The 19,491-nt window shown below is 44.0% G+C and overlaps 1 protein-coding gene across 3 annotated transcripts in view; it reads left to right on the top strand.

The window, feature by feature from the left end:
- Positions 1-6,587: 6,587 nt before the first annotated feature.
- RGS6 (regulator of G protein signaling 6) overlaps positions 6,588-19,491 on the top strand; it is a 288,251-nt gene continuing 275,347 nt past the window's right edge. For 2 of the 3 annotated variants that reach the window (XM_074824301.1, XM_074824299.1), the window contains exon 1: positions 6,588-6,786. The gene's annotated coding sequence lies outside the window, so the exon portion shown is untranslated. Of the gene's footprint in view, positions 6,787-7,755; positions 7,858-19,491 lie in introns of those variants that run through there. The other variant, XM_074824300.1, reaches the window with a different exon arrangement.

The following is a 19,491-nucleotide window of genomic DNA, read 5'->3' as shown; positions in this document are numbered from 1 at the left end:
GCTTTACTGGAGGAAAAAAAAAAAAAAAGGAAACAAAATTAAATAACTGAATATTCACCAAAAGCAAATGTCAAATATTAAACTCCCCTGCCAAAATCAGAAAATGCACTGTGATGTTTTGCTACATAAATTAGCCAAAGGGGGAGAAATGGCACCATGTGATTTGGATAAATCATCAACACCCTGCAAATTTTTTGTAACTATTAGAGAAAAGATTTTAGACATAAAAATGTGTGTGTACACAAAGTGAATATATATATAGATACACAAACACACAGACGTGCGTTTCAATACTTGAACTGTGTTGGTGGGTACTATAAATCATCCAAGTACAGAAAAGAAACATGTTTTATGGTGATGTCTGCAGTTTCTTCCATATGTTAAATGCTTTTTCAAAAGCAGGAGATGATATAGTTTCTGCTGTGACAAATGCATAGTTTAATAAGACACAGATAAATAGTGGTGAGAGGGGGATATAGCATACAAACAGCATGATCAGGGCTATGAAAGTCACATACTGTATCTTGCTAGTTTTAAGGGTTTTTTTAAACCTTTCATGCCTTCCTCCACACTTCAGGCTCCTCATTCCCACTGCGCAGCAGCTCCCATCACAGCTTATGTAATTAATCATCCTAAAACCTATTTCAAAGAGAAAAAAGCCCAAAGGAAACTTTTGCAGTGTTGCAGAAGAAAATAGCCAGGGATGTTGTGATTTATTTAAAGTAACTATTCCTTGTGCACCTGTTCCAGTCCAGCAGGTAAAGACTGACCAGAGAAATCCTGAATTCTATGGGAATTCACACATTTCTGCCACTTAGTGCTGTGGGCTTTCATAATATCTGGACACTCAACATGGCAGAAGTGGAGTCTCTGCCTGGTCGGGGAAAACTTTACAAGTTCAGATCAGATGGATGGAGTCTGGGCAGAAGGCTGTTCCTGACTAAAGTATAGAAAAGAAAAAAAAAATCATTACATGTCAAGGAACTGATCTCCTGGTGAACTGAAAGAAGAGGTGGAGAGATCTTAGCAGATTCCTAGCTGTTATAGAAAAAACTAAAATCCCCTCTAAAGACCAGGCTTTAGTACAGGAAAGAATGAGACTGTGCTAATCTCCTCATTCAGCCAGTGCTCTGATTAGTTCATATGTGAGATTTCCAAGGGAGGAGAGAAAAGGATGCCTCTGCTATGCTTGAGCAAGAACCAGAATATTGAGGAATCTGAATCTTTTCCCTGCTGATGAGTTGTATTGCTCTTGGTCCATTTTGGGACTCCAGGTAAGACAATATGAGGCAAAGCTTCTTACACAAACCTCTGTTTAATACCTCCAGCAACAAGGTCTTCTGGACTGTCCCAGGTGCATTTGCAAATACTGTGAATTTTGCTTTCCTACAGTGTTCTTCGAACAGAGCGACCATTACTAATGCTGATATTTTTAGCTTTATACAAAAAAATTATTCTCAATGCTTTTGGTTTTGTGATTTTCTTAGATTCAAGGCACAAGTTCCTCCATGCCTGAAATTCATCACCATGTTGGGTTTTTTTTCGGATGGTAATAAGTCATTGAGAAGTTTGTCAGAAGTCACGCAAAATTTAAGAAGCATTAGAGCTGACACAAATTTCATGTTTGCAAAGACAGCTGAAATCCCTTTGCACAAAGGGAGGAGTTCAGTGAAGCTCAACAAGGCCAGTGCACGCTGGCTCTGAATGGTTCCTATTAAGTTGTCTTTGTTCTCTTAGCTTGTACAATTCTTGTAGATGTAGAAGTATACAATTGGCTTGATGCTGTTTAACTCATGGCTCGGAAACTGCCAGTATACATTACCTGTGCTCTTCAGCCTGACACGTTCAATTTTTGCAAAGCACGTTAACGTGGATCAGTGGAAACCTCTGGTGAGCTGAGATCCCCACGGGAGAATTCTCCCTGTAGAGAAAGCACTCACACTCGTGTAAACCTGGCAGATGCAGCAGCACCTCCCGCGCTGGCTTTCCCCCCAGAGAAGGGTATGCAGGAAGGACTCAGCACAGCAAGGCTCCCCATACTCGACTCTCCAATGATAACATTTCCTGAGAGTCCCTGAGATGGAGGTGGAAGGAAGACCATCTTTCTGCAGACCTAATGTGTTTTGGGGCCGCATGGCTGAAATCAACCCTTTTTCTAATTGCTCCCTTTTTCTGCTGAATCCATGTGCAACACAGCACACACAATAGAGGATCAGGAGATTTTAAAGTATACTTCCATAAAGACAAGCTAGGAATCACATGAGCGGGGTACCATGAAACAATAGTTGAGAGTACTGTATGTAGTGCACAGAACTGCCAGTTATTGGTCACAATGACAACATGCAGAATTACTTTTTCCTTCTGGTAGGTGAAGTAAGGTAAGCAAAATTAATGGCACCCCAAAACTTGCTCATGCAGAATGCTAGCATGAGCCTGTACTGCTTGTAAACTTCCAAATTTGCTAGTCACGAATTCCATACAGTTAATGGAATGTTCACAAAACAAAGGATCCTTCTGTAAAAAGGCTGAGGAATTCAAGACTGCTGCTACAGCCTGATACCCAAACGTATCATGAAATAAGCAAAGGGCTTTGAGCTGACACTTTTTTTTAAAAAAAATCTATAATATGTACCATAAAAGATGTGCTAAAACCTCCTTAAAACTACAAAGAAAATGTGCCATAACAACTGCCTGGAACAAAATAGGAGAGAAGAATTAATCCACCAGCTAAGGTCGTATTTAGTTTGCCTTAACAAAGTCTGTAAAGCCTATTGCTCTGTTGTTCTAATGATGTAGGCTAAGACACAGGAGATAAGAAAAGCCAAGACACTGAAAGCTGTTGTAAAACTAGGTCACTGTTAAATTAAACATTTTATGAAAAATAGAACCTACCTTGAATGACTCTGAAAACCTCTTTGCTTTTTTCATGCACTCAGCCAGAGAAAGGCACTTCTCCGCTTTACTGCCTTCATGGGAAAAAGCACTGGTTTAGTGACGTCTCAGCACCCACCCCCAAGCCAGCAGCTCCATTTTTTCTTGTAATTAACAACTATTGAATATTTATGAAGTAAATGCCACGGGGTAACGCTTACTCATCAGATCAACAACACTGTTGGTTTGCGAACTGAGAGGAAAGGACTGGCCGTACCATGGAACACCACAACCACCACAGCCATACCGGCTTCTGCTTTTCAGTTTTCTTCAAGCACCAGGAGAGGAGGATGCTGCTGGCAGAAAGCTAGCCATATCTACTCCTCCTTTTTTCAGATAATCACAGGGGAACATGCTGTGCTGTGACTCTCCACCATGTGAAGAAGCTCTTGAAATACCCTGAAGACTCCCACTGTTGAGCTGTGAGTAAGAGAGTTAGCACAGGCCCTGTGAGCATGTGTATCTCTAGTGTCATAGCCACTATATGCAGTGGTTGAAAGTTGAACCTTTCAAAGCTGATAAAATGACCCCTTCCCAGCAGTGAGGATAATGCAACTTTAGGAGAGTATTACTAGGTGTGGGGGAAGTTTTCTACTGATGCAGTGTTCAGTAAAAGATAGGCTAACTCTGTAAAAGGTGTGTTTTGGTCATTGAAATCAATCTCTGCTATAGAGTAAAGCTGACCAAATATTTTCATTGTAAATGTTAGTGAAAATGAAAATCTAGCTTGGCTTCTTTCAGCTTTAATGATGTATCATTACTGACAGGTGATGTTCTATACCTGGTGTGGACCATGGTGGTCTCTTCTGGCTTTAAGATCTCATCACAAAGTACAGCAGAGAGGGGACAACGAAACTCTGTCCTTCTGGCTGGAAAAATGTGCAGCAGTCCCTTGCCATGCATTCTTTCCCTGTGCTTACTGAGCATAACAAAGCATTTCAGATGGAAGGTCTTTTTCCACAAACATTTCTGTATGTGCTTAGTTCTACATCAACTCGAGATGTCCCACTGATCTAAATGGAACTGTTCCTGCATCTCTAATCACACTCATCAAACCGCTGGATGCTCCCACTGGGAAAGAGGTTAAACTGAGAAATGATCTCTGTGATGAACCAAGTCTGACTACATTGTTTTCAGCATAAGGATCAATGCAAATACAAACCTAGCTTGGTTTCTTTTTGTTTTAATTATGTATAATTTATTTTAGTAGTTAATGCATGAAATTAAAAAATGTTGCTATGCCATTTTTCTCTATAGCAGTTATTCCTTCAAGGGGCCAAAGAATAGTTGTTACTTGAGAGAACCCACTAGACAAAGATTGTGGAAATAAGACATGAAATACTATCCAATACCATTTAAAATACTTCTATTTATCATTTGCCTTTCCTTTTATTTGTTGTTTTTGGTTACAATTTCTTCTGTTGACCACAATTTAAAAAAGCACAGTGGTCACTTTTGCTTTAATGTTTCCAGTCAGCTTCCTTTCTCAGCATCGTGTGCTGCCGTAGTATGGTAATACTCAGTCTGGAAACACTGCCAGGAAACATATTCATAATTTCTTTGAATTGCAATGTTAATACATATGTGAAATACTTTCTTTCAATCCTGTATTTTGAAAATGGCATTTCTATAGAACATGCATTTTAGTCTGAGTTAACCTGATAAATTTAAGCACCTGTTAACTACTGCATGTACACTCCTTTGAGGGATCTGGGAGAATAAAGAACGTGTAGTACAGAGGTGAAACAATTTTTCCTGAATAGACCTGATATAAGACACTGAAATATTTCATCCTTGATGTTATATGAAGTCATATGCCAGCATAACTTGATATAACTACTGATTTGAAATGCTTTGCTGAGAAAATCTCAGAAAAAAAAAAAAAAAATCTGTGTTTCATAGGCAGCCACTCTCTTCTTCCTCCCTTTGCCAGAAAACTTTGTGTGGCAAATAATGTGCAACATGCTTAGGTTTATCTGAAGGGAATGACAAGTAGTTTAAATTCAAACTTGATATAAATGGAAATATTTTTAGATTCATTATATTTCAAAAAAGTATCCCGAAAATATCCTGTGATGTTTCAGAAGTGCAATCTCTTTGAACTAAAAAAATAAGGGAAGGTCCACCAAGATCAGAACGTTTTGACCTGCTGCAGAAGGTTTTAAATGCCCACAGCTCAAATCTGAGCCAAATCAGTTGAATCAACACCCTGTGAAGTCCGGTAAGGGTCAACGAGCTCATGTGAGCCACAACAGCAGAATTTTGCCCCTAAGACGGAGTTTTGATGTGACAAGGAAAGAAATGCATGGTCTCTGAAAAGGACGTTTTAGAAGAGGTGAGCATGGGCAAACTGCAGGCTGGAACCTGACACTTGCAAGACTAAGGAAGGAGTAGTAAAGAATGGTAAAGATCCAGTAGAAATGGAAGTAATGCAGAGTTGCACCAGAAATAATTTTTTCTTCAGAATTTATAATTTGAATTATTGCTGTAGTTACCAGACGTCCAATGTCCCATGTGCACCACAACCGTAACAGGACGTCCCTGCACAAGATAGCTTCTGTTGTCAATCAGCAGGCTTATCAAATATAAGCCTGGTTTTGATAACATCCAGGATGTTAGGAAAGGGAGGAACATAGACACCACCCAAAGGCTTTTAAGACAGGGTCCCTAGGTTGGTAAAATAGCCTTTCCTCTGTGGAGCTGCCAACCTTACCACAAAGAGTTTCAGCTGCAATAGCAAGTGCAATGTGTGGAAACCAAACCTTGGAAACGTGGAAAATGTTGGCACAGGGATGGGCACGGAAACCTAGTGCTTTCCAGCATAGCGCTCTCAGACTTGAGGGTCAATTTTGGGCAAGGTGGACTTACCTTGCCTTCTGGAGGAAAAGGAAAGGAGTAAAAATCTTATCCAATAGGGAAAGCGGTGGAGAATATCTGTAGGAAGTATGCAAGCTCCTTTGCACACCTAATTAACGTATGAAAACTCATCCTAGCCAACAGCAAAGGCTTTTGCCCCTGTGACAGGTCTGCTTACAAGAGCTGGGTCTCTCAGGATTTGGCTGGAGCTGCGGTGCCTGTTAGGATCGGTAACGGCGGGCCGAGTCCCGGGCTCCTTGTGACCCCAGGGTTTAGCTGGGCAATCCCGGGTGTTTGAGGAGCGTGACCCAGAGATGAGGCTTTCGTGGTTACAGATGGAAGAATTATGCCCAACGCCTTAATCGTGTGATACCACACACAAGGAAGAGTGCAAGGCAGATACAAGGCCTGTCAGCGGCTTCCTCCAGAGCTGCGCCGGGTCGCCCAGAAGCGGCCGAGGTGGCGGGATGGCGGGGGCCGAAGTTTCCCCGCGTCACCGGCGAAGGGCGACAGGCTCAAACGCGGGGGGGAAGCGGCGGCCGCTGGTGCCGGTGCCGGTGCCGGTGCCGGTGCCGGGCGGGGAGGTGGGCCCGGGCTGCCCGCAGCGGGCGCTGCTGCGGCGGGGCCGGGGCCGCCCCCGCGGCCCCGCCCGCGCCTCACCCCCCACCGCCCTCCCGGCGGGGGCTCGGCGGCGGCAGCGAGGGGCCGGTCGCGGCGGGGCGCGGGGTGCGGTGTGCCCGCGGCAGCGAGGGGCCGGCCGGGCCGCGGCGGGGCTCGGTGTGCCCGCGGCAGCCGGGCGGCAGCACTGCCTGCGCCGCCGTCCCCGCCGCAGCCTGAGGGGCGCTGAGGAGAGCGAGGGATTTTTTGGAAGAGGCGCGGAGAAGAGCCCCGGGAAACCGCCGGCCCCGCCCGCAGGCGCACGCCATGGTGCGGGCCCCCCGCCGTCCCTGAGGAGAGGCGAAGCGGGGGGCGGCAGGGGACGGCGGCGCGGTTGCTAAGGTAATGGGAGTGGGCTGCAGGCAGGGCTGGGGCAGGGGCTGCGCTCGTCGCCGCGATTTCCCCCTTTATCCGCATCTGTCTGGCGGAGCGGTGGCTGCTCAGCTCTGCCCCCGCAGCGGGGTCCCGGTCCCGCCGCCCACCGCGGAGCCCCGGCCCGGCTGGAGGGCGCTGCCCGGGCGGCCCCGAGGCGGGGTGGGGGAGTTCGCTTCGAGTTGGTAGTAGCGGACAAGTGCGGGGCGGTGCGTGTCTTACCTCGGGGTGTGGGGGGGTGTGTGGGTGTGGGTGTGTACTGGCCCGGGGGGGAGGGGGGGGCTGTGCCCCTCTTCCCGGGCCGGGCGGGCCCCCCCCGAGCGCAGCGGCGGTCGCGGTTCGCCCCCCCCCCCCGCGGGGCCCTGGGGAAGGGGGCCCGGCCCCGCGTCGCGGTCCGGGTCGCCGGGGGCGCCTCGGCTCCGTCCAGGCGCTGTGGGGGGTACCCTCACCCCTTGGGGCGCGGGGGGGCTCGGGGCAGCGGTGTCCCGGCAGGAGCAGGGGATGTGCCGGGGCAGCCGGGGCTCGGGGGGGGGGGGCACGGGGCGAGTTGTGGTGCCGTGAAGGCGCAGAGCTTTCCGGGGGGAGGCCTCGGAGAAGCGCCGGGGTACGGCTTGAAGGGGGAGCTGGTGCCCCGTGGGAAGACTGGGAAACTGTTTCGCTTCGGCGGTGTGTGGCAATAATACACTTTCATCCGCTGACAAAGTGCGTTTGCATGAAGACAGATCGGTGTGTGAGAGTAAAGCTGCCGGGCACTCTCCTCCCAGAGCCTTAATCTCCTGTGACACTAAAAGCATCTTCTTAGTCACTAGCTGCGACGGCATAAATAGAGGAATAGGTTGTAGGGCCAACAAGGAGCTTCAAGTGTATTTTTCTGAGGAAGACGCAGATTTTTGTGTAGATAACGGCACGCTGCCGCTCGTACGGTGCAGACATAATAGCAGTCAGGGCTGCCGCTCCAAGGAGCTGACTACGCCTGTGGCTCTGATCTTGTCGTCCCGTGTGTTCTTGCTGCCGGACGCAGCCCTCGCTGGGACGGCCTGGGTAAGTCGGGGCTCGCTCCAGCTGACCCCAAGGGGCTCGCCACAACGGCACCCCGGTTGTAGCCTGTGCGCTACAGAGCAGCGGGACACGTCCCAACACTTCCCTGGAACGAAAGATTATGGATATGCATGATTGCTCTTGATTGTTTTTTATTTGCTGACTGCCGGTGTGTAGGGATTGGAAAGCAGGAAAATCTGTCTTTGATAAATAAAGCCATACTGTAAAACTCACCTTTGCGTTGGCGTGTCACACTGTATAATTGGTGGCTTCCCACCCCAAAGAAAGCTGCGTTTCATTTGTGTTTGTGTGTTTCTGTGGGAAGTGCTTTGAGAGCTGTGAGTGTGAAAAGCACTTTATAAAGGTACAGTGTTATTTGTAATTGCTCGCTGGAAAACATAGTGAAAGAGCTTAACTGGAGTTCAAAGCTTTGGGGATTTAAGGCATTTGATATCATCATAAATACTCTCCAAGGTCAATTTGGGTTTATTTTGAAATGGAAGGTTGTGTATCTTTGCTTTCCTTTTTTGTTTTTGAATGCCAGATTTATTCTAATCTTGCAGATCGGAAGAACTAGCAATTGTTCGCCCTGTGGTTATGATCCATAATACTTTCTCACCAGCTGACTGGGAACGCTTTTGCTATACTTCTCTATAAATCTGCTTTAAAAGGAGGTCAGATGTTGAAGAGCAGTTGTTGACTTGGGGGCATATGGTTACAAGCACAGAATAACAGTGTTCGTTGCTTGAATGTGTGTGTTAAATGCTGAAGAAACTGTTTAGACTCAGCCAATATTGACTTTATTTTTCGATGAGCTGTTCCTTTTTCTAACGACCTAATAGAATAATTAATGGCAAATATTTCAATTTCTTTCCTAACTGGCTACAAGTGTGGTGGAGTTTAGATAGCTCTTATTTTTTTCGATTTTGAACTGTAGTAGTGATCAGAAGGAGAAATAGTTATTTGCTGTACATCTCATACTGAGGTTTATAGTAATAAATGTTTGAAGATTGCTGTTCACCTACCCGACTGATTTTTCCAGTTACTTCTTACTGCCCTTCCTTCTAAGGAAAGGCATAATAAGAAGCTGTATATAGTCATTGTCGACACTGCTTGCCTTAGTTTCTCTCCGATGATTCCTGTGATGTGGGTAGTGCAGATAGCTGTTTTAATCAATGACACCTGAGGATAAGAGGAAAAGGTGTGTCCTCTTAAAGCAGCAATTACCTCCTTGCTAACCACTTACAAGGTGTTTCAGCGTCTAGCATGTAATTCTGGTGGAGCACACTGGTACGGCAGTGGTGAGCAGAGCACTGTTCATTCACGGGAGTAACTCTGCGTTGGTTGATGTTTCTAAGGCAGCTGGAGGAAAGCTGAGTGTATGGGCTGGAAATGTGAGGATCTGTCGTCGTCCCTTTGAGCAGCCAAGAAGGGGAGAAAAGGGGAGGGCAGTCCTGTCCCAGCAGACTGCAGCAAACTAGCAGATGGCAGGGAAAGAAAAGAAGCTGCTGTATGTGGAGTAGCAGGAAGACAAAATAGCTGCAGTGTGTCATCTTAACACAGTACGTTAGGATGCGATGTTAGTCTGTGGTGAAACTTCTGAATCTTGCAGTGCTGTGGCTCAGGCTTCCTAATGGAAATACAAGGGTGTTGTAGGGTGATTATTTTTTTGCTGTCCTCAATAACAGTATGAGTCTTCAGCTTTTCAAGAATGAGGGATAGCTAACCTGGAGGCTTTGACTGGAGATACCTTTGATATCTAAATAAAACCCTGCAGTTGTAAAGTGGCAGCAGAACGAGGGTGAGCTGCTGCTCTTCCCATGCCCAGTGTTACAAGAGTGCAGTTTTGCCCTTACAATTGGTTATTGTGTTGTGTGTGCTCATCACCTGGAGCTTTGGTCCGCGTTTCTGCAAGCACACCTAGGCTCTCTAGAGGGGAAAGTGTATAAACACAGGTCCACTTCACCAAGCAGCTCTGGACTGTTCAGAGTATGAATATTGCATCTAGCTGTCAGAACTGGAACGCTCTTGGTTCCTCATGGGAACCTTATCAACTTCTTCATGACTGCATTATTATCTATGTCAATTCATACCACGGTGTAATAATTACAAAGAAAACCTGGGTACAATAAGAATGTTACGTTGATGGTTTGGAAGGGTGTTTCTTCATGGCAGTTTTTGAACTGCTGTCACCAATGTGGCGGAAGACAGAACTCTGCCATCTGAAGTATCAAACAAGATGTAAGCGAGACATTGTGGCCCTGTGCTGTCACAGAAGGTGTAGTAGCATTTTTAACCCTGAATAATTGCAGCTCTGTCTGCATATGAGAGAAAAGATGACCAGAGCTGTGCTGGCCAAGCACCAGTCAGAAACACTTAGGTGCCTATAGGTGATGATGGTCTCCACCCAAAACCCTGGGTTTTGGGAAGCATGTGGACAAGTCAGTGGCTTGGTTCCTGTGAAGTTACACATCCGATTTCCTCAGGCTACAAAACTTCCTCTGTGCATCTTTGAGCACTTATGTGTAGTTGAACATCTGTCTTTGTATTCTGAACTAAATTATTATGTCCCTACATCTCTTAACTTCTTTTTCCTGCAAATTTCTGCCTCCGCTCTTCATCTCTTAACTTTCTGTGAGGTGACTGTGAAAGCACTGCTCACATGGTGGTGGATTTATGGGGCTTTAGAGGTGACTAGAGTGCACCCAGTCTTTGAAAAATTTGGCCTATCTTTATACCCTTGAAAAGGTAATAATAGATGTGTCATGGGGAGTTCTAAACTGTGTTTGATTACAACTTCCCTGTAGTGATACAGCAACTTTTAAAGTTTTTACAGGTTGATATTAATGTTAGTGAATACAGTGTGTTTTCTTAATCTATATAAATTTTATCATGGAAAGGCTTTTCCATGATTTCAGTTACTGTTTCCAGCTGGAGTAATAGCATATTGTGGTGATTGGGGAATGAGCTAATTTCTGCTGTTGTGCTCTATGAGGAGGAGCAAGAAAGAGGCGCTAATTTGTATTTTCCTCATTGGTTGTCAAGCTCTAGAAAGACTGTGGAGTCAAGAGAGACTGCTGCTACCCACTTGTGTTGCATCAGATCTCATACTGTTTTTTAATGTCTCTGTAGTTGGTGGCAAAGAATGTGGAGAGAAAGAGAGGTAGATTAAAATTTCAGTGAGCAATAAGATTCTGACATTTTGACGTCCCAGGAGCTCTGCATTGTCATGCTGGAAACAGCTATCCATTCCTAGACTCAGCAGCAGCAGAGTAAGGCCCAGGTACTGCACTTCGCCTACATGGTGGTGGTGGGCACCACAAGGTAGTTAGGCAGTGAAGAGGAATTAGTGGTGTATTTTTGTGGGGAATCTTCAATTACACGTTACAAACGTGATCCCAGTGGAAAGGGACAATGTTTGATCTTTTTCACTATGCTTACAGACCTGGCATCGGTGGTGAAAGGTTCACAGGGGAGTTAAAAGCTCCTCAGATTGATTACTACAGACCTACTATGCTATGGAGATGTGTGTTGAGCAAATGATAGCTAATGGTTTGAAAGTCAGGGCATATATGTTCAATTTATTGCTCTGACATCCATTATGTGAATGTGGAGAGTCACTTAATTTCATTGTGATTTAGTTTATCATTTTGTAAAAAAAACAATATTTGCCTCTGCCACAGATGAGCAACTAGTTTTAGATTATGCTTTCACTAGTGTAACAGCAGTCTGGCATCGACACGTATTAGCTCACTTAAAGGAACTGTATTTATAGGAGAATTATAGTATAACAGCAGTAGTAGTAAAGTATATTAGTATTTATAATGTGCATAGCATATATTGGCATTTATGGTGGTTCGGTTATGGCATTGTGGAGTTGAGGGTAGATGAACCACTGCAGTGGGATTTGTAGACTCTGCTGAACTGTGTGGGGGTGTGAGCTTGAGCTAGCTAATTCAGGAGTGGCTTAGATATACATTGCAATTACTGAAGTGATTTGGACGTAATTTGCATCTGAAAAGGCTGCGTGGTGTTGTGATAAACAGTGGGGCAGTGAAATCATAGTATATTGCATCATGTCCTTGAAGTACATGGGATGCAACCAGTTGTGTTCATGGGACACCATGCAGTACCCCTGGTGCAAATCTTCAAAAGCACCTGTGCTTTTGGGTAGCAGATTTCCCATTTTATTTGATTGCAGGGTACTTGCAATTTTCCATCCTCTTGAGAATGAACAACCAGCAAGAACTCTCAGCACTTTGGGGTGTTTTAAATGAGATTGTGCAGTCACTGATCAGTGCAGGGGTGGATTGGTTGTTATATCAACTTGCTTTAGACTACTTGAAGGTAGCTTTATTTTAGCAAGATCTGTTTGGAAGAGGGAGTTTATGTGGAGTAATTCTGAATTTGGAATCTAACAGGTACTGGGGCCTATATTTTTTTATTTTAATATTTTGATTTTGTCAGCCTGCATTAGAGCATCCATTAGTTTGTGCTTCTCATTCTTTGAATCAATTTTCTTCAGTTGTTTTCAACTTACTGGATAGAAAATGCAGTCCATCCCCCAGAAGTAGCTTACTGTAGTTGCAAGTAGTATTTTCTATGGTGCATAGAGCACAAGGCACATTCAGAGATGGTGTATTTGATGGACCAACTTCATAGACAAGATGCTCTTAGCACACTTTAACTGATCCGAGGAAATGATTTTTTCAAAGAAGGATTTATATTGGAGAAGGGATTAGAAGTCTGCCCACAAGCTCTGTATTATCGGTGCAGTTACTCATTTTCCACAGGGAGTGATTCTGGCCAATAACTTGGCATTGTTGCAAAACAACAAAAATACAACTTCAGCTCCCTCCTTTGCGACTGTTCCTTGCAGACTGGATAGCACTTTATAAATACTGCGGTAGTTTGGAATCACCAATTCAGATGAAGTTCAAAGTTGGACTATATCTATCTCTTTGCATTTCTAAATTTGTGTAGCACTGACACTTGTTTCAGTTAAATATTCAGCATATATTTGCTGTTACATTCTCTGTAGCTATCCTTGGTAACAGCATGTTGGCTTGGAGCCCTTCCAAGAGCCCTTGCACTCACAGCAGTATTATTTTATTAGAAGGTAGATTGATTACAGGTGGATACTGCATTTTGTTCTGAATTCTCTGGAAGAAGGATGGATGTATTGGAGGGAGTTTCTTCCTGGGTATAACATCATTCTGGTCCGTTAAAAGTAAATTTGGTATGCAAGTGCCCATTTCAACAATTGATTTCATAAAGGGAAAAATTTACCTTGTTAATAAACAGTTCACGTGTCAGTATTTGCTACCACCCATCCCCATTCCATTTTTCCTTTTGCTTGTCTTGCTCTCCTTGTTTATCTGTCTGTCAAATAATGGATTGAAAACTCTGAAAGTGGGAAAGGTCTTCCTTTTAAGTCAGCAATGCTTCCAACACACCTTGGGTGTACAGACCGGAAAGCAGGTAGTGCATATTTCTCTATTAAAAAAAAAAAAAAAAAGAGAATGCCTTTAGTGAGGTGTCAGGGAACTCAGGACCTAGTCAGTGTCAGATGCCAAGAAAATTACTTAATCTTGGCTTCCACCCCTAGTTTTCCTGGATGTAGCATCCAGTTGCAGACAGTATTTTCAGCATTCTAAAATAGCTACAAATATCTGCAGATTTAGAAATATATAGAATCAGGATGGGGTGTGGCACCCTGGGGATAGGGGAGGAAAGTAATCAACTTCTGTGGTTTATCAAGAAACAGCCTGATCATTTGCCAGGTGACTGAGACAGGTCACGTGTGGTGAACATGACTGGAACAACTGGAACAGTCCATCCTTAGTGTTGTCTGTTATACAGTTATGTGACGGAGTGATTAGTGCCACAGTTGTCACAGATGGAGAAAAAAATTCTGTTCTGCTTGGACAACCACACCATGAATATTTACTCCTTTCATTAAAGGACATACATAATTGGGACCCGCAAGTGATCGGAGAGGAGCACCTACAGAAACCAGCTGCTCACATCATATTACACAGTGGGCTGAGTTTAAACTTGTAGACTGTGTCTATCTGCAGGAAGCCAAGTGGCTTGGATTGCCTCATGTCTGAGAGCTAGTTCTGTCTAAAAGATGGCTGTGTCCATAGTGCATATCCTTGGCCAGAGGGGTCTCTTCTGCCGACCAGATGGTATCTCTGTGACCTGAAGGTACAGTGGTCAGTTTTCCAAGTACAGTGTTTAATAAATGTGAGGCTGTCCTGCAGCCCACCAGAAGGATGAGGTTATGCATTGTGTGACTTGGGACATGCTAGGAGGCTGTATGGGGCTGCAGAAACTATTGGGAGACTGCTGGAGGAATGGTTAAGAAGCAGGGAGTCAAACTCTGTTTAAGGTCATCCGTGCTGACTCTTGGGAGCAAGTGGTGATGAGAGAGAGCTGTGTTCCCAGGCCGATGTCCACGTACTGGTTTCGAGCTCTACAAAAGAGAACCTGGGAGCAAACTAGCAATCGAGCAGCGTGGGTGATCAGAAGCCTTGAGCTTGCTCCCTGCCCTAGTACTGTGTGGAAATGTAGACATACCTATAGGATGTTTTGAGGCAAGTTTTTCACAGGAAGCACGTGGTTACATGTATGGAAGAGGACTGCACCTTTAGGAAATGTCTGTAAGAGTAGTAGATATTGGAAATCCCAGTCTTCATCAGGATCCCAGTTTCCCTGAAGAGAAGAAAAGGGGAGTGTCCTGGAATTGGGTCCCTTCTTCCTGCTCTGGCAGGGTGAGGTGGAACAGTCTCTGCTCTTTCCGTGCCGAGATGTACACCTGTCTTTCGTCCTGCTGGTTGCAGAGCAAGAGAAGTGTTGAGCTCCAGTACTTCAGCATGGGGCTCCTGTGAACTGGTACCTCAGCAAGAGGAGGAACGGGGTCCTTTAGAATTCACAAATTCTCCCAGTATAAACAAAACTGTGCTCTCACAAAGAGGAATTCATTTGGCAAAAATTTGAACATCAAGTGCAGTTGCTGGAAGTGTTTATACTTTGTTCCTTAAAAAAGGCAACAGACTGAATATTGTTGATAGTACTGCAGTCCTCAGCACTTGCAAGAAGGCACAGAAGGTCTGGAATGATCTTCCACTGGGAAAGTACTTTCAGAGTAACTTCAGTTACAATTGGATGTCCAAAACACTCATTGTGAGGATTTTTAGATGCTTTGGGAGCTGTACTTCACTGATCAAAAGCAGGCTCCCTTTGCTGCTCCATGCAGGGAAGCAGCGCCATGGTATCCAGAGTGGCACAAATATGCTCCGGTCCATCACTCCTAACTGTGGCGTGGCTCCCTACACAGGGATACCCAGCCCCTGTTTCACTCTTCCTTAAGTCATCTGGTTCAGGAGAGGAACGTGCTTGCAGAGTCTTGTTACACTGAGTGGGTGGTCAGCAGTGCTGTGTGCAATACCAGCATTTCCCCCTCCTCACCGCTAAGGATACTGGAGGAGGTGGTGGAGGTTTGATCTCAGCTCCAGTCTTCCCAGCTTTTACTGGTTCAGATGGATGTTGTATCAGTTCCTCTTCAATTATTTCACTAGTCATACAGGTCTGCTTCTGAAGGAAGAGTAGAGGTGAATTGTGCAGTGCTTTGACTGAGCTACACCAGTTACAAGCAGACTATAGCCAGATTGGACCTGGGGATCCTCTGGTTGATGTTTTCACCTTGGTAAACAGGATGACTTCTATGATATGCTATATGTTGTCCTCTGGTATACATGCCTTGCTTGGCATGCCTAAGTCCTAGTTTAATGAAGTAATAGTTAACCAGGAGAGGAACATAAAGATAAATGTCTGTCTTCCCAGTGCAGTTCTAGAGAGACTTTTGTCATGGATATGAAATACCAACTTAATATTAATGGTGACTAATTGAACTCAGAGTAACTGATTTTTTTTTTTTTCTCCCCATCTCTTCCTTCCTGTCACCTCAATAACATGATCTATTTGATCTAAATATTCTAGCAGACCAGGTAGGGGTTTTTCCTATTGGCAATTATCAGTTCAGCAAGGCATGCAGTTATATGATTTCTCAGGCATGTGAAAAGTGATGTAGTCTAGACATAATTAACTAATCAGAAAAAAAATAGCTAGATATTAATGACATGAAATTGTATTTTACACTATGATTGTGTGCTAAAGCTCTAAATCTCTCATGATTTGACATTAGCACTACGTGTCAATTATAAGCTGCCCTTGAAATATAATTACATAGCATAAAGGTAATTTCCACTTACTGTCACCAAAAATTGTATTTCAGCTGAGCGGTGCTGATCGATATCTACATGGGGATTCATGTAGTAGATTCTCTTCTCTGGTATTAAATTTTTGCATCTATAACAAACTATCTCATTTTATCTCAGATGTGCAAGAAGTTGCTTATTAAATTGACAACTGATTTATTAAAATGCAGGATAGAAGTTCAAATATGACCTTCTATTGGGTTGTTAAATCCAGGTGATATTTTCAAGAAATTGTTTTGCAGAATTTCTTCTAACTTTATACTTTTTCTTTATTATTTATAATCCCCAGAGCGTATAAGGACTCTTAGATGGGATAATTTCTATGAAGTATATGGGGGTTTGTGCCTGTAAGAGTTTTCTTACAGCAGTCTTGTTTACAATAGTCTTTTCTTACAGTAATCAAGGTATTTGAGAACACTAATGGGAATCTCTTAATTTACTGCTTAGGTGTTTTAACTGAATTTACATATACACAGAGATTAAATACTGACAGTATTTATGGATGAAAATGTAAAGGTTGTTGTCTTTGAAATTTTATTATTAAACTTTGCATCAGAAACTCTGAAGAGGTGAGCTGTGGAAAAAAATGGTTTTGTTGCTTTCTGGAGCATTTTAATTGGTTATTCCAGTTTAAAGGATCCTATTGTAACATATGGGAGCCGTATCTCTTCGCAGCTTCTGTTTTTTTGGGAGAGTTTGAGGAGCCTGATCAGATAAGAGAGGCTCACCATGATTCAGTGAATTTTGTCAGCAGTTGCCTATCTGGTCCAGTGTGCTTATGTTTCTCAGGAAAAAGCAGAACTGTTCTATAATAAAGAATAAAATATAAAAAGGAAAAAAATCAGCAAGAGGCAAATGCACCCTCTCTTTTTAGCATATTTTTGGGACTATTTTTGAAAGGCTTAATAGGCCATCTTATCCATAAACAAGAAGTGGAAGACTGCTGATTTGCTCCTTGTGTGTGGCAGAGTGAAAGAGTGGTTAGTGCAAATGGTTTTCAATTTTTATCACTTTTGCTGCTGAGGAGTCTGGATTACTGCAAGCATGGCTATTGTCAGAAAAACAGCTGTGGGAAAACAGCATCTTTTGAACCTGAAAGTTGGAATTTAGGGACCATTTATTTTTTGAAGATACACATTTGGATTTAGATTGCTGATGTGTGGGTGCAGGCTGGTATGAGTTGGCCGCTGGCAGTGTAGTAAACTGCCTGTAGGAGTAAGGAGCTGACAGTACTCTTCAGGTAGTAATTGGTGAGGCTTGTAACTGGAGGCTGTGCATGAGTACTTTTAATTTTTTAAAAAAACCTAAATGAAATGTTTGTTTTTGCCCTTCTCAGCCCTGTGTAACTGAAATATCTGTATAAGTCTGAGCTGGATTCTCTTCTGGCTGATGCATTGCAAACGTGTTTAGAGGGCAAATATGTTCAGAGGGCAGACTCTGTTTTTAACCTGTGTAGTGATGTAGGGTTGACTTTCTGCTTGCGTCTTGAGTAGACTGGGCTGGTAGTGAGGAAAAAGGTGTGTAGAAAGAATAGATTTCAATAGGATCTCTTGAAAAATTAGTCCTGCAATTCTTCTGCGCCAGGCTATGGGTTTTTGTTGGTTTGTTTTTTAATAGAGGACTGTGCAAGTCAGATGTGGACTTTTACATACTATTACTTAATTAAAGGGTTGCAAGTGCAGCACATTAACATAGTATCAGGGTAGAAAACCTGTACTTTGAAGGTGAGCAGTCTCATTTGTTTGCAGCAGATAGCCTGCATCACTGGAGCCCTAGGTCTGGGCTGTTCTCCGCCCTTCTCCCTGGTGGTTGGTCCCCAGGCAGAGATGGAGCTGTGCTCCCTTGAGGCTATGCTGACGTTGCTTCTCCCTTGGAGGTGTTGCTGCCATGTAGCCAGTGGTTTATCTGTGTTCATCGGGTGTGTTCAGTCAGTGCCACAGTCCTCAGGCTAGTGAGAATGTCCCATTTGTGGACTGGCTTGAAACCGGGCTTTAGCATGGCAGGAGTGCAGGGGAAGCAGTCCTGCATCACTGGGTGCTGAGCTTCACTCAACTGCCATATTAAAAAGCACAGGTGTAATGGGATCCATGGGGATCCAGCACTGCCATGCTTTCACCCTGAAGAGCCAAGAGCATGCCCATGTGATATCACTGTCTTATTTTCTCCGTAGTCTTTTGACCATAGTCTTTTTTTCCTCTAGAATAAGAATGCCGTCTAAGAAAGGATTTTATGTTCTTAAAAAAAACAGTCTTAAAGAAAGAGAAGAAATTTGGGTGGTGGTCAGAGCCCTGACAATTCCTCAGGAGCCCTGGTCCAGGGGCCCCGCTAAGGCTCATCCCAGCACCAACAGTGCCCAGACTGCGTGAACGGGATGCCTGCACTTGTCTCTGCTCCGGGGTGCACGTCAGTCCTGCCTTGTCTCCAGCCTTGTCCCCTGCAACATCCATCCCGCTGTCACTCCTGCAAAGGTGGCCCTGCTCCTGCTGCTTCTGACCGAAACCCAGCAGAAGATGCTGGGCACCACTGGGAAGAACTTTTGCAAATTTCTGTCTTTGAACAACAAGTTCATTTGTATTGATTATCTTTTGTAGATATTCAGAGGCGGTTGGTGGCTCTCTTAATGTCACCGTGCAGAGCATGGCAGCCACTACTGCATATCGTGCAAGATGTTTTTGTCTTGTTTCACTGGAGTAGATGAAAAGCTTCAAGATGTGCTATGGGGGAAAATCCTGAAGTATCAGAAAAGATTAAGTGAGCTGACAGTATAACAAGAATAACAGAACTTGTAAATGTGGATGTTCAAAGTGAATAATGCAGTCAGTGAAGCGCAGCTAAGTAATGATGCAGAGGGCTTTTTGATTAGAAATTGGAAATTCCTTCTTTAAAGGAGCATTGCTCAATTAGAAGTTAATTGCAATTGTTTTCTTTTAAAGTATGCATATATAACCTCAGATACAATGTAAGCGGTGAATGCGGTCTTTATATACTCCACGTGAAGCTGAAACTCGGATGACTTGACATATGCTTTCAACTCTGCTTTGTAATTGCCTCAGAAAGTTACATAAAATCCCTACCTAGTTCCTGCTCCGTTCAATTGAGTGATGATACCCAGAGCCTAATTCTTCATTGCCTTGAAATCATGACTAAGTAGTTCTCTGAAAATGCACATTTGTGTAAATCATTCGAAGTGCTATAATTTTAAAGTGTTGAGATGTGAAATTTTGATACTTTCGATGTTAAAGAAACTGAGCGTGTCAAACAGCTTTAATGCCAGTGTCTGTAAAAGGCAATGTTACCTCTTAGGCTAGGAAAGGTCACCACATGGTTCCACAGCAGCATTTAATTTAAGATGTAA

The sequence above is a fragment of the Strix aluco genome, chromosome 4, assembly GCF_031877795.1.
Source record: "Strix aluco isolate bStrAlu1 chromosome 4, bStrAlu1.hap1, whole genome shotgun sequence".
Lineage (NCBI taxonomy): Eukaryota > Metazoa > Chordata > Aves > Strigiformes > Strigidae > Strix > Strix aluco.
This window is presented reverse-complemented; position numbering and strand designations above follow the sequence as displayed.